Source organism: Tyto alba, unplaced genomic scaffold, assembly GCF_018691265.1.
Source record: "Tyto alba isolate M040663 unplaced genomic scaffold, T.alba_DEE_v4.0 Super-Scaffold_10, whole genome shotgun sequence".
NCBI lineage: Eukaryota > Metazoa > Chordata > Aves > Strigiformes > Tytonidae > Tyto > Tyto alba.
Window position 1 is genome coordinate 8448205 of NW_024881262.1, and position 14610 is coordinate 8462814.

Genomic DNA, 14610 nt, shown 5'->3' on the forward strand with positions numbered 1-14610 from the left:
AATGGAGATATATATATATACACACAGAATTTTCCCTTGATTTTATTAATGGTAAACATTTAGCAAGACAAATAATGTATCAGACTATATATACTTTTGATGACAAATTTTGAAAATACGAAGCAACAAGAGTCTTTAAAACACAAAGATGAAGAAACAGAATACAGTATTTTTTCTAACTTTAAACCTTAGTTTTGAGAACATTCTCATGGCTTCTGAATGTTTGAAAATCCTGATCTTTCCATGACATCTAGTAAACAAGTGAAAACATACATCAGCTTCCAGAACAGAGTATGAAAGAAGAACCACCTAGTGTTCCTAGGACCCGCCCAGCACTTTTCATTAGCAGACCTTCAAGACTTTTACCCAGTCACCCACCACCATAATTTTCTTCTATAGAACTGGACTCTGAGAAGGTAAGCAACTTTCCTACCGTTATCTGACAGTTTTACCCGGTCCTGATCCAAAAAAAGGACTAGAGAACAGGTTTTCTTACATTCTTCAAAATAAACAGTTCTTGCTACATGGCTGCATGGTCAGGACATTTGCCAGCTGTTGCTCAAAGCAGGAAAGCAGTGAACGCAGCAGTAAGCGACAACTACAAGGTTGTAATTGGCATCATAACCTGTCATACATATTCTTGCTATGTATATTTTCCTAGCAGGATTTCCCCAGGAAATAGGAGAAAGTGACCACACTCTCTTCCTTATCATCTAAGTTCTGAATTTCACCATCAGTTGAAACCAAATTTGACAGTGGGAAATGCTCTCCAAGATGCGACATTCCTACGAGTCCCATAAATGTTGTAGAGGACAAACCCAATTAAACTCCTCAAGAAGAAGAGAGGCTACTAGATGAACTTGGACATCAAAAGGAGTGTATTTGCCTGAAACCACACGTGAACCCTAGTGAGTTGATGAGCATGTGGACACCCCCAAACCCCTCCCAGCCGCACAGCCACCCACCCAGCCAACAGTCAGGGGTAGGAGGGGGGGCAGCATGCACTGCTCACTCTGGAGAGTACACAGCAAAAAACAACACAGTCCAAGAGCTGTGCAGGGAGGGCTCAGACCCCGCTGAGACCAGTGGGACCCAAGTGGGAGAGCTGAGGTTAACCTGCATGGGAAATGGGGGGCTGTACACGATGCTGGACTTGTCCACAGAAACCCCCATCTTGTGAATACACAGCAGCTCGAGCATACTGTGCTGCCAAAGCAGGGGGAAGATGGTTTTAGTTTCTTAAGGGATAAAAATGCAGAGCTACTTAAATCCTTCTACTTTTTAAAGGAAAAAATATTTGTTCCAGTACAGTAACTTCTAGCTAGTGCAACACAACTTGTAAATAAATGTACATTGATACTAACCCTACCCCACCCACCCACAGCCCCCAGCAACGCCTGACGTACCAGGTATACCTGCCAAATTACAACATACTTTGAGGGATTGTTTATTGAGCAGTGTGTGAAATGAATGTCATTTTTAGCCATTTCATGAATTAGCAACCAACTCTACCATGTGCAACGCCAAACACTAATTTTATTCAGCTCTGTTTTGTTGTTATACCTGGCACAAATCATCTCTAAGATTGCTTTTTACAGAGTTCTGCAGGAAGAGGAACAATATTCTCCTTCAGAAAAAAAGGTAATTAAAGACTTGTAAAGAAGCCTTTTTACATTACATACACACACAAATAGCAGTATTTGTTTCATGCGTCTGTTACTGATTTTTAAAATCCTGCTGCATCATCTAAAAAATTAAAATGCAGAAATCAGATAAAAGTGCTATTTGCTACATAGAGAAGACCTGCGTTATTAATACAAAGACAGCTCCCCACTCAAAGCAGAACTGTGGAAATGCCACATAAATACACCTGTAATGTAGCTGGATTGCTAAAGAAAAAGAGCTAACGTTTTGCCTGTCTGTCAAAAGTGTTACTCACCCTGCCTAAGTCAAATAAGTATCACCTTTCAAGGCTGGTTCCAAGCGTTTTGCACAAGAAGCTTTGGTAAGTAAGGACAAGTACTGCTACATGCTGTCCTGCCCAGCTATCAAGAGATGGCAGTGCAACACAGGCTTTTGTACCACAACAACCAGAAAAACACAGAAATGTGTTCAATAAATACATGGCTTGCCTGATGAGGATATGAAACTGAAAAGGGTGCAAAAGGTTCCACTTTTTTTTTTACCAAGATATTGCTTTATCCATTTTTTCGGTGCTTATTTAAATTTTCTGAAAACTCGCTTCTGTATTTACCCTCCATCAGGGGCCCAGTCACTCAGCCCGAACCCCAGAGACAACCATCACCCGGCGATCGCACAGCCAAGGGGAGTGAGGAACTGAGAGAAGAACAAGCAACACCAAACCACCTTCCTTCCCATCCCAAAAGCAAACTATCTCATTAAGCAGAAGATACAGCAGAAGTACATATAGGAGAGGATACAATAATTATTCTCCCTTGAATTGATACCAGGCTTGATTCTGGCTGCTGGGCTTATGTTTCCAACCCTCAAAACTAGGGGCAAAGCAAAGGGCTCTGCCTCGGGAGCAGACTTTGCAGAGAGCTGAAGAAGCTGCCGGTGTTTCCAGCCCTAGGAACTGGGCTGCCTCCCTCCTCCTTGCTCACATCTTCCTGGGAAGGAACCAGCAGGAATGACCCACGACAGCGGCAGCGAGGGGATGACAGCTAAAAGGAGCAGAGGTGGGACGGAGAGGGGACCCACCGACCCCAAAGCCACCAGCCGTGTTGGTCTCAGTGCTCACACAAATGGCCACCCGCTCACTTCATGCTGAGGTTATAACTTGCCACGGACGTCTGCCAAAGAGAAACAGTATTGGGAAAGAAAATAAACCCGCTAACATATGAACCACTTGAACTCTATTTTCCCTAATGCCCCAACACGGCCCCGGGGCTTGTTCGGGCGGTGAGGGAGAAGTTTTCTTAAAAGTGGCACCATGCAAATGGAAACACAAATAGAGGAGGAAAGGCTGAAAAGAAGAAAATTACAGGAGAAAAAAAAGTTATCTTTATGTATACGCATCAATCATGTACATGTGTACCCCACATACTAACAAATCTACTTCATTAATGCTGGTTTATTTCCCCCAAATCCACTATTTCCATGTGCAATCAACTACTTATTTTGGGCACTTAATAGACATTAATATTGCTCTTTATTTTAGATCAGCAATTAAATAACAGAAAAGACACAAAAAAAATGAGCCAAAACTAAGGAGAAATGACACAATTCCTACCAGTCTTAGATTTCTAGCGTAATTTGCAAAGGGCCTATTAAAAGTATCTCAAGATATTTGCAACTGTATGTCCCAAATCCATTCTGAAAATCTAACAAGATCCTTGAAGCCCTTTTTTCTGGCCCTTATAAAAATTCCAAGTCTTCCTCAAAACATTCTGTGGATTTACAGGAAATATAGCAAAGTACAGTGCAGCCACACTACTGTTCTAGCTCCGAGTGCACTTTTAAAGAAAATCTCTCACACTTGCCTGTACTTTTGTTTTGCACCTTGGAGCAGCTGCAGTGCATATGAAGCAGATTCCTTACTGGTAAAACTAGGATTAAATAAATAATTTAAATCAAAACCAACAACAATAACAAAAACAAAACAAACAAAGCAACAACAACAACAAAAAAGCAAAAACAAAACAAAAAAACAAACAAAAAAAAAACCTGTGGCGGCTAAAAGTATCTCTCCCGACACCCAACCAAAAAAGAACCAGCAAAACCAAACTACAACAGGTAAAAGGAGATGTAGATGAGGGCTTATAAACCATGCCCAAATTGCTCATGGGCTTCCAGTCCCTGAGACCAGACCAGAATCAATATCCATTGGCTCAATACAAAGTCCACGTCAGCACACCTCCTCCCAGGCTCTCAACCAGCACAACTCCCCACGACGCTCAGCACTGCTGTAACGCCAACAAACTGTATTACAGTGTAGGTAACCCATCATCCTGTTCTCCCTCGATCATCTGAAACCACCAAGCCACAGGCACTGGTTATCTGTAGGATCCCCTTCCTAGAGGACGAGCGTGTGCTTTACAACACCACATGTTCAATTAGGATCAGTATAGTATCAAGACATACCAGGTAATTTTTAATGTTGCTATAGAAAGTCCCTGAACTCCAAAAATTTATCAGGCGTAAAATACATCAGCCATAAAATAAAAGTCAACTGTCTATACAGATGCTGGCCTCAAGATCTACTCAAGAACTAGTTGTGCCACGAGTCTGGAACAGACAAGACGCACGTCTGTGCTTTAGACAAACTGACCCACTCATTCCAGCTCTGAGCCCATGTCAGAAACCACACAAAAGTCATTTGGAAACTGATTTTTTTCAAAGGAAATCAGGCTTCTTGTCCCTGAGCCAACACACCAACTCTGACTTAGCTTCTACATAGCAAAAATGTGCTTGTATTTCTGGAATGTGCCTACCATAAAATTCAGACACAACAGCACATGGGGTCTCACATGAGCCTCTCCACCCCTTGAGGACCATTCACACACTTTCATACTTCAGGTAAAATTTACAAGTAAAATCCGTTATAATGAGATCAAGTTCCACTATCACGAACACTGGATCTGCAGGCTAATGGGTGCCCGACAGTACAAATCTCATTGCATTTCTGACAAATTATTATTCTACTCTGCATGTTTATGCTAGCTTTTTACTCTTCTTCAGGTTCATGCCAAACGCTACAGAACAGATGCCGCCTGATATGGCTCCTGGCCTAATAGGTTTTTTGGTTGGTGCGTTTTTTATTTTTTTTTTTGTTTTGTTTTTTTGTTTGTTTGTTTGGGTTTTGTTTGTTTTTTTTTTTTTTTTCTTTAAACAAACCTGAACTGGCAGAGAAAGTTTATATATCAGATTAGCACTTTGTATCTCTTAATCACAGTTTTATAACGCACAGTAGATTTACTACAGTTAGCTTTACTGTATCATCAAACAATAGCCTAAGAAAGTAGTATTTCTGCACTTTTAGGTAGGCTCTAACACATCCTAATTAGGTAGGATAACAGAAAAACCTGACAGGCTGCTGTGAATAATTATAATTCCCCAAAACACACCAATCATTAGTTTGATACCAAATATGATATGTTAAAGCAACATATAATGCTCTGGGTGGCTCTGAAAAATGTTTAATCTTTAGATATAAACAAACTGCTACATTTATCCACGGAAAACAGAAGTCTGGCTACAGAAACAATGAATCTACAACAGAAATAGTCACTAGTCCTTTTTTTCTCTTTCACAAGAAATCCAGAAATATATTTTGTCAACATGTGTTCACAGAGACAGTGATACCATTTTTTTTTTAATTGCTGCTTAAGAACCTTCCTCTTTTTAATGACCATGACAGTTTTGGTTTGTTTTTGTTTGTTTGTTTGTTTTTTTTTTTTAAAAAAAAAAGGGCAAATTATATGACACAACCTGGGAATGCGTAGTTTTTTAATTCCACCCAACAAACCGGAAGGTGCACACAAGTGCTTTGGAAAGTTTTATTACAACTCTGCTTTATATCTGTATTACCTCCCTTAAAGATAAAAATTAAGTCCTGTGTGTGATACACAATTCTTCTTCGTTATGCTTTGCAACTAACCGTGAGAGTCCCTCAGGCTGGCAAACCTACCTGCGGAACCCGACAGCTCTGTGCTGGCTGCTGCGGTGGCCCAGGGGACAGACAATACCCCGTAGCCCAGCAAAGTGCCGAGACACTAAACTCCACCACTTCTCCAACTGCATCCAGGTTGATTGAGACAGTGAGGCACCAATGCCAGCAAGTCTGCTGTGATTTATCAACTCGGAGGTGTTGAAGGAAGTGAAAAGGGTGCCATTTAAATCCAACCGCCCAGCCTGGGCAGACTCCGGGATTTGTGCGGTTTTAGCAGGACCGCTCAGATATCAAATCTGCCGCGCGAGTAGCCTGCAGAACTGCGAGGCTCCACAAAACACTGTTGCTGGTGGCTGCTCTTCTACTGAAATGTCCTCCAAAGGCTCTTCCCCACGACATGGTGGGTCTACCCCAAATGGCTGCGGACCTCAGTAAGACTACATCCGAAGAATAATTATGCATAGCCCTTTAGAAATGGTTTATGAAGGAAAACTCATAAAATAAATTAGTGGTTTCTGTATATCAAGCATGCAGTGTATGACCAATGTCATATGTCCTTCTGTGTAAGAATTTACTAGACAATTTCAGTCAAAATGAACATTTTTTCATACTTTAATACTTGCTCTAAACACTCCTGCTTGCTTTTTCACATCTTCACTTGAAAGATGGGGTCCAATATTGTATTGTGCACGATACAAATGAGCCCTTATTAAAGTTCTCCTACTATCTGACAATCTGCAATTAGGAATTCTTTCTAACCTTCTCAATTTAAAGGAAAACGTTTCGTAAATTAAACGCATAAGCTTTGTTGTAATATAATTCAAAATGAAAGTTATCTCATTCTCTGCATTTTTACCTGTGTCTCTAAATTGCTATTATTTAAATGTGCCCTTTTTTAATTTTAAGATTCAATAATCTATGTCAAATGTGAACTCGCATAAAAAATTATCTGTAATTCTACCTAATGAACCTTCTTACTGATTTCCCATATGATCAAGCTTTGCTAGTTTTCCTTCTAGCAATTTAAAACAAGAGATGATTCTCATATTTTAACACTACTGCTTTGCTTTTAACCTCAAGAATACAGCTTCATTTCCGAATACTGAAAAATAATTTTTCCTTTCCTCATCTGAATTGTTTTCCTTAGCTCAGGCGATAAATATTTGTATTCCGTACTTCAGCTTTAGTGACCTAATTTATGGCAGCAGTCCCTGTCTTTCTATGCCAATTTGAGAGTATGAAGCATACAAGATGACAAAGCCAGTTTGAAATTTTCTGAAGGAAAAGAATTACAAACCTGAAAAAAAAACAAAACAAAACAAAAAAAAGCACCACACACACACAAAAAAACACCAACCAAAAAAAAAAAAAAGAAACCCAAACAAACCAAAACCACCCAAAACCTTTAGCTAAAAATAACAGTTACTGTCTACTACTGTCTACTTATCAGAGTACTCAGTCCCCAGAAACACCAAGCACAGTCCTGAGTACTATTACAAAATAAGCTGCAGATGAAGCCCATTTGTTGATTTTGCCTAGAGCAAAGTAGTATTTAATTACTGAACTATGAATCTCCTCCCCAAAGTCATATGCTGCGTGACCCAGGAGACTGGGATTCTGGATGTTACAGCAGAGGGACAAGCGACAGTATATTCAGTAACACACTTCCAGGGCTATGACTACGAAGTTGCAAACTTCTACATTTTCTAGAGTTAAAAATATATCTTCCTGGACAGCTATAGGGCATCTTGCAGTGATTCTTGGCAGCCATATTTTGTAAATCCCCAGACTGACTAAAGAAACAGGGATATTTCTCGTACTGACACTTTATTCAACACACTTTAGGTTCTTGAACCACTTTTTTTTCCTTGTTACAGTGCAACACCAGGATAAATTATGTGTTTGGGGGAGGTTTCTCTCCTTATTTCCTGTATTAGAATAGCAAAAAGGTATTATATATTAGTATTTTAAAGATTTTTCAACTGTTTGGGGAACAATGAAAATGGACACCTCTTTTCAGGCACAACTTTTCTTCATTGAAATGGAGGTACTTCTGATTACATCTTTCTTCAGGAGCAAATTATGTTATTCCTTCAAAACTTAAAAGCCAAACCCAGCTCCTCAGAACTTACACCCATATTCCAGTAAAATCACCAACAGAAAGTCCTGCCTCAATTCTGACCACTTCATGAAAGCCATCCCTCCCCAGCTCTCCCCAGGACCCTAAGCCCAAACATCTTGTCTCGCTCCCCTGAAGGTAGCCAAGGAAAAGGCTTTTAATCATAAAATTAATTGTGGCAAAAAATTAATTACGGATGAATGTGGGAGCACACCCATTAATCCTCACTTGGATCAAACTGTGTAAAAATTTCAGAGAAAATAACTGATTGAGAAGAGCTCTTGAGTCAGTCAAAATGAGCCCTACCAAGAGCTTCTGCTGAGAGGGGAGGGGCAACATCCAAAAAACATCTCTACTTGTGACCACGCACCACTGGAAATAAGCAGAAGTACTGTGGTTCAAGCTCTCTGATCAAGAACACGTAGAAATTAAACAGTTAAAAAGAGTTAAAGATCTACATACTGTGCTAAGTTTCCGCTCTCAGCTGATTTATTCCCTTTTTCACTGCTGGAAAACCCACCGAACAACGTGGCCTGTAAGTCTGATCAAGAACGTTCAATTTTTTCCAATACGTTGTTCCTGACGTTCCCACAATAGATCATTCGGGGCTCTAAGGGACTGTGTCAATTGAATTGAATGATGTGGTCGCCTGCTGGTACATAAATGCAAAGGCAAAGCTGAGGGGGTTTATTTTCAAAACAGGAGACATTGATCCTGTGACAATGTTCCATTACCCCGACTTTATTTCTATTAGAGACAGTGATTGCATCTACATCAGTCGCTTGAGCTGATGGATATTGGTGCACTAACAGTGACATAGTTTTTCACTATGCTACTGCTGCTGAACTGCATAATGATGGCTTACAAAAAAAGATTCATTCTGAGCTTGGACTAACGCTACTTATTTGTCAGTTAAAAACTACTGAAGTTTGGGCAGACTTTTGTAATTAGTCATTTTTCAACTGTCCGTGGTTTTGGGGGCTTTTTGTGTTCTGGAAATCTTATTGTGGAATGGTGATTAGTGACTGTGTAGCCTGGCACTGATTCTATTTGTTATGATTAAAATATTTATATTGCTACCTGATGGTAATAAACAGCATATGCACTTCTTATAAGCATCTGCAGAAAGATATCTCTGCACTCCTACAATAGCTTTCCTGTGTTGACTGTGGATTTTTTCATATGGATGTATTGACTCTTCTTCCATTTCCCAGTACTGTCACCCTTTTACAGGTTCTATCCGCTGTACTTGCTATCTTTCCCAAGCTGGTGATCCATCTTCTGGCTTTCATCTCAATCTGACATACGATCTTGAGCCTGTGGGTCACGCATTTACCCTGGTTTTCACCTCTTCACCATGCACTGCCTACATGTATTCTGCACTCCTGAATTCATCTCACCAGCTGCTTTCAAGAGCACTGGCTTTATCTGTACTTCCTTCAGTCATTTCTTTTTCTACGTTATTCTTTCACTACTTTTCTATTACAACACATGAGTTGCTAACATTTTGCACAAATAAACACTGGTAGTTGAAAAAAATTCAATTCATCTTCAACAGAAGTGATTTCTATTCCAACCAAGCCCTGTTCATTTTATTTGTCCTTGTTTGTTTAGCCTTGTGCCCTGAGTCATGTCCTGAAGTGCCTGCAGGACAAAGGCCTTTATCTGACTCGCTTCACTGTATTTACCACAGCGGGTTCCCTCATTTGTGATTAGGAAGTTTTTTTAATGCTGCCATAACAACAACAAATTGAGGTGGTTTGGAGTTATACCTATGCAGAGTAACAAAGCACAGCAGAGATCGGAGTTAGCAGCATCTGAACGCGTGCAGAAACTGAGACAACAGCACGGCTGCCAGAGCCAGCCACCGCCTTCTCGTGGCACCCCTCCACACCACGCTGGCATCTCCCGCTCCTGTTCACACACGGTTGGGCACCTCCTTGCTGAAGTCCATTCCACACTGCACATCTATAGTATTTCCGTAACCAAAGTAAAACAAAAAGTCCCCAAATCTTTCTCTGTGGCATGCCCTGGTACCTTGGAGGCCGAGCCTGTTGGGATCCCATGCAGCCCTTGCCCAGGAGATCCAAGAGCATTGAGTTGTACAGGAATGAATTTTGCTAGTCTAAGTTTTGAAAAACTCACTAGAGGCCATCACTGCCTCATAGGTTTGGATTGTCTTCTTTGTGAAATGGGAGGGCTTTATGTTTTATTAAGGTTGCTATAATTACTCAGACAATTATCCTAAATTCCTGCAGGTCTTTGAGGCCTGGTTCATCGTTTTCAGCGAGCAACCAAAGACAAACTAAAACCAAACGCCCTTACATCTGTCTGGACAGAGGCAGCTACAGGAACATGACCTTTTCCAACAAAGGATCCACTCGCTCGTTTACCCTGCCCTTGGTGTATGAGCCTGAATGCTCTCACCTCAGTTTTTTAGCACCTACAAAGCTAATATCAAGTGCAGGTTTTATTTTCAGCATAGAAGTTGATGAAACTGCCCTATAAATAATACTAACCACATAAACTGAGCAAGAGAAGCATTTCCTACAGTGCAAGTCACAGAAGGGGTGCTCTATGTGTGTGTGTGCGCATCTTCCCCAACTCCTACATTATTTTAGAAAAGATCTTGGATTATCAGGCATAGCACAAAACTTCTGCAGTGTTGGGGATATAAACATGTGATCTGATTAGGGGAAAAAAAAAAAAGAGCAACAGTAACAAGGTGCTCTGTTCACAGAGCAGGTGAAGGAGGTTTGATCTATTCTAAACGCAAATAAACCCAGCTTATTTCCCCACTGTAAACCTAGTCTTATATGTCTTTCCCATAAGAAAAGAGGTTTTGGAATTATGCACTCTGGCAGCATCTAGTTTGGGGATAACAAATAATTTTTCTGAAATTCCTTTGTGAGTGAGTGAAAGCTGCCAATTCTTTCCTGAGGCAGATGTTTTGTTGAATACTAACAACTCCAAGTCCACTATTCCTGAAAAATGAAGGCTGAAACACAAAAGCCCTGTGAGAAAATACCTTAATAGGGTGAAAAAAAGAATAAAACCCCTAACAACCTCACAGGACACAGAGAAGATCTTTCAGTTACAGTTTATTACAATTTCCAGTCAGGAAAATATAAACTGTTAACAAGGAGAGATATAATCTTCAACTTTAGTGGCCATTAATCAAGAGCAACTACATCAGAACCTGCTGCTTACTGAAGAGGCCAGATTTATATATTTATTTTTTAAATTGGGATGAAGAAAAAGTAAACAGTGCCCTTCGGATAGGGAAAACAATGAATTAATCATACAAAAAAACACAGGATTTTGTTGTACTTTTTTTTTAAACAAAAAAAATCCTGTTTACTTCTGACAAGGCCAATATTACTCATGAGTTGTGGACTGATGGCAAACAGGTAGATTGGTACTTATGAATGTTAATAGTAGAAATACACTGTGCTTTAGACATGTTTTTCTCTATTTACCCAGATATTAAACATGTTTAGAATCTAACTGCAGTTGGACAGCAGAATTTGGTATTGAAAATATGTGCTAACATTCGTCATACTTAGTGTTCAAAGTTCTCTACAGCCACGAAACATAACCTAAAGCCTGGAATAAATTAAATGTAAACTGACAAGTTCTTTTTAGCCCCAAGATGTTCACCTAAAAAGATTTAAAGAGGTGTAACTCATGACTGACTGCAGCATTATGCATGAATGGATAGTTTTAAGGAAGGTTTAAGAAAGTTTACCCTCAGATTAAAATCTCAGCTGTTTCCTTTACCCAAGCATTTCCACATCCAGCCCTGTTTACTAAAGCAGTCTGAAATGAGCCTGTGGGAATCTGCTTGCAAATAACCATTATGAGCTCAGGACCTTAAAAAAACAAAACAAAACAAAAAAAAACCCCACACCTTTCACAAAAGCAAAATTAATAGATAACATGATTTTGCAACTGGTCATATGAACGGAAAAAAAGAACATGTGAATCTATATTAGACATGTCGACTCCCATACTCCTCCACTACCCCTGCCTTATTAGACTGATAATCTGCAAAACAAGACATCCTTTCCTCATAATCATTCCACCAATACCACCTACAACACCACTTTCTTTTATTCCCAAATAAAACCAAATATAACAATATTAAAGAGTGCAAACCACAGCTCTGAGTCTTTAAAAGCTGTCTTAGAACTGCAGCACATTTTTGTTCAAGAATAATCAAATTGCAGTTTCTGAGCTTAAATTACAGAAGTCAGTTGCCCATGCAAACAAGATCAAGTGCAAAAGGGCAGTATGAAACTATCTTCACATAGGCTTTTTTTTTTTTAATTAAAGACTAATTAGCAAGAAGAAATTATTAAATTAGAGCATTCCTCAGAAAAGAGAGATGTACTAATTAAAATGAACCTAATGCTTACAAATATATTTTAGAAAAAGGAGCGTTGAAGTGGATCAGGAATCAACAGTACTTACTTTTGTACCTCAAGAGTTAACTTCAGGTAGACTTTGAAATTAGGTAGCTAAATTTTCCAGAAGCACCTACATCACCTACAAGCCTTATTGGAATTGCCTTCTAACAAAGAACAGGATGTGAAGTACTTGTCTTTTCTGGGTAGTTCCTAAGATCAAGTTGACGCATCAATCAAAACCCATTAAATAAATCAAGAAACAAACACTGATAAACATTTCTGGTATTCAAAGAGACAAAGCTCTTCTTATCTGTTACATGTAAATCAAGTATTGCAGTAAGAGTAATAACCTTAGCCCTCCAAATGAGACCAGGCATGGCTGCTCATGAACATGACCAACTGCAACCAGACACCACGCAATGATTCAACTCTCTTAGGCTGTGACACACCATCATCATCGTACTTGTCCTATTTTCTATTTACAACCTAAAGTAACAAAAATGTGAGACCAATTAAAATTCTCATTTCTTCTTTCACTGCACTATATACCAATCTATAATACAGATGCAATCTATTAAGAAGTAACAGAGAAATAAAGCAACAGCAACCCAAGCAATATCTCAGAGATGCTGCACCGTCCACGGCAGCTGCGCAAGCAGGCAACAGCAGGCTAGGGGCAGGTTATAAAGGCTGCTGGTGTAGGTTGTAGGGCAGAGTAGTGCTTTACTTTTATTGTAATAAAAGATTGGGCATTCCTGGGCCACCATTCTGTTATCGCTGGTGTCTCACAGCTGTCACTGCCTCCACCACACATGGTCTAGGCGGCACTGAGGCAACAACCAAAGAATGAGAGAGGCAATGAAGTGACTTGCACAGCCCATGCCCCAGCTTCCATGTGGGACTGGACACTCCACTACACAAGAAGTTGAGCTACAGACACGAGACCCTTGCTGGGACACGGGTAGCCCCAACAAAAATACCTCATCCTCAGTAACTCTGCAACAAAGACCAGATTGTTTCCCAAGCCTGCAAGTATCTCTTAGTTTTTCATTTCCAGTTTCTGCTACTATAACCACCTTCAACATAGACATTCAGTCTCTGCATCTCTACATCCTATTCTGTACAGCAGGTCAAAGTTTGATCGTGTAAGCTGTCATGAGCAAAAACTATACTGTCTAGGCCTTAGTGCTATGTATTTTGGCAGAGAATGTCTCCATCTATATTAGCTATACCCAATTTTCCATAAGAAATAGTATTGATTTTTCCCTTCAAGTATATACATTTAATGAAAAACTCACTCATGCCTCCAAATGGTGTCTAGACATTAAGTTGGTCCCCCTTCCTGCCTTCAGCATCTGCTTATTTTTTTCTGTAAATGAAGCTGTATCAAGGGTCTTTTGGCAGAATATTAAGAATAGCATATATGCTGAGGTGACATGCCTATAATACAGAGAAAAGACATGCAATACAGTCATCATCCTTGACAAGATTTTCCATACCCTGCAATACATCCCTTTTTTTTTTTTTTTTTTTTTTAACTGGGAGCTGTTCCAATATGTGAATCATCAAGAGCTGTCTTTTACAAAACGCCCTAAAAAATAAAAACAAGCTTCTTTCCTTGTCTGTTGAAAATGGAATATTTCACCTAACTCAAATTATTCTAGACCATGGACAACTTTGAATGAATGCCACGTTCTGATACTTCATCAGTGTTTAAGTCTAGAGACATATTTATACTTCTGCAAAGGAAAAATTCCCAGAGATCTGATGAACATGCCTGCCATAACACAGCCCCAGACAGCTCCTACACATTGTAAAGTCACCTGTTATCTGCAGAAACAATTGCATTGTTGATCTTAGAAGATTAAAGAAATATGCCAAACGTTCTTGCTAATTTGGCACTGTACAGAGGGTCTGATTAGTAAAAAGAACCTCAACACACCTGTGGGGGTATATGTAATGAGTTTCAAAAAAAGATTGAAAGATGGTATAAAAGAACACTTTTTTTGCTTTTCTGTATAGCACATGGGATATAAAAACACTATACCAAAGCAGCCTGTTGCATATAAAGTTTTTGTTTTGTGAGGGAAGCATCCTTTAAAGCTGTATGCAGATGCTTACATGAGTGCTTATACTCACACATAAAAACCTTAAAATTTAAAACTGTTGGCTTCATACAGCAGAAACAGGAGAGTCTACTAAAGAAACTCTTATCAAATGGGCTGAAAGTCACAAAGGATCCAATTAAGATAAAAAGTTTAAACCCAGGACATTTCCTCTTCTTTCTCACTGCTTAAGCCAACATCAGACATCTGTTCTGACTAATTTTTTTAGTGAATCCCGCTTTGAAGCAAAGTATTCAAAACCTGAAGATACATCATCTGTCTGATAAGGATTTCCTCCCCCCCTGCCTTCCTAGCAAGGTGCTATTTTGAATTAAATAGTCTACT

At 39.5% G+C, this 14610-nt stretch overlaps 1 protein-coding gene across 8 annotated transcripts in view; it reads right to left on the reverse strand.

The window, feature by feature from the left end:
* The window catches only part of TBL1XR1 (TBL1X receptor 1), a 116768-nt gene that overhangs the window by 23811 nt on the left and 78347 nt on the right, over positions 1-14610 (reverse strand). The window contains exon 1 of one of the 8 annotated variants that reach the window (XM_033006374.2): positions 13459-14336. The exons of the other annotated variants lie outside the window; for them this stretch is intronic. The gene's annotated coding sequence lies outside the window, so the exon portion shown is untranslated. Of the gene's footprint in view, positions 1-13458; positions 14337-14610 lie in introns of those variants that run through there. 8 annotated transcript variants of the gene reach the window in all.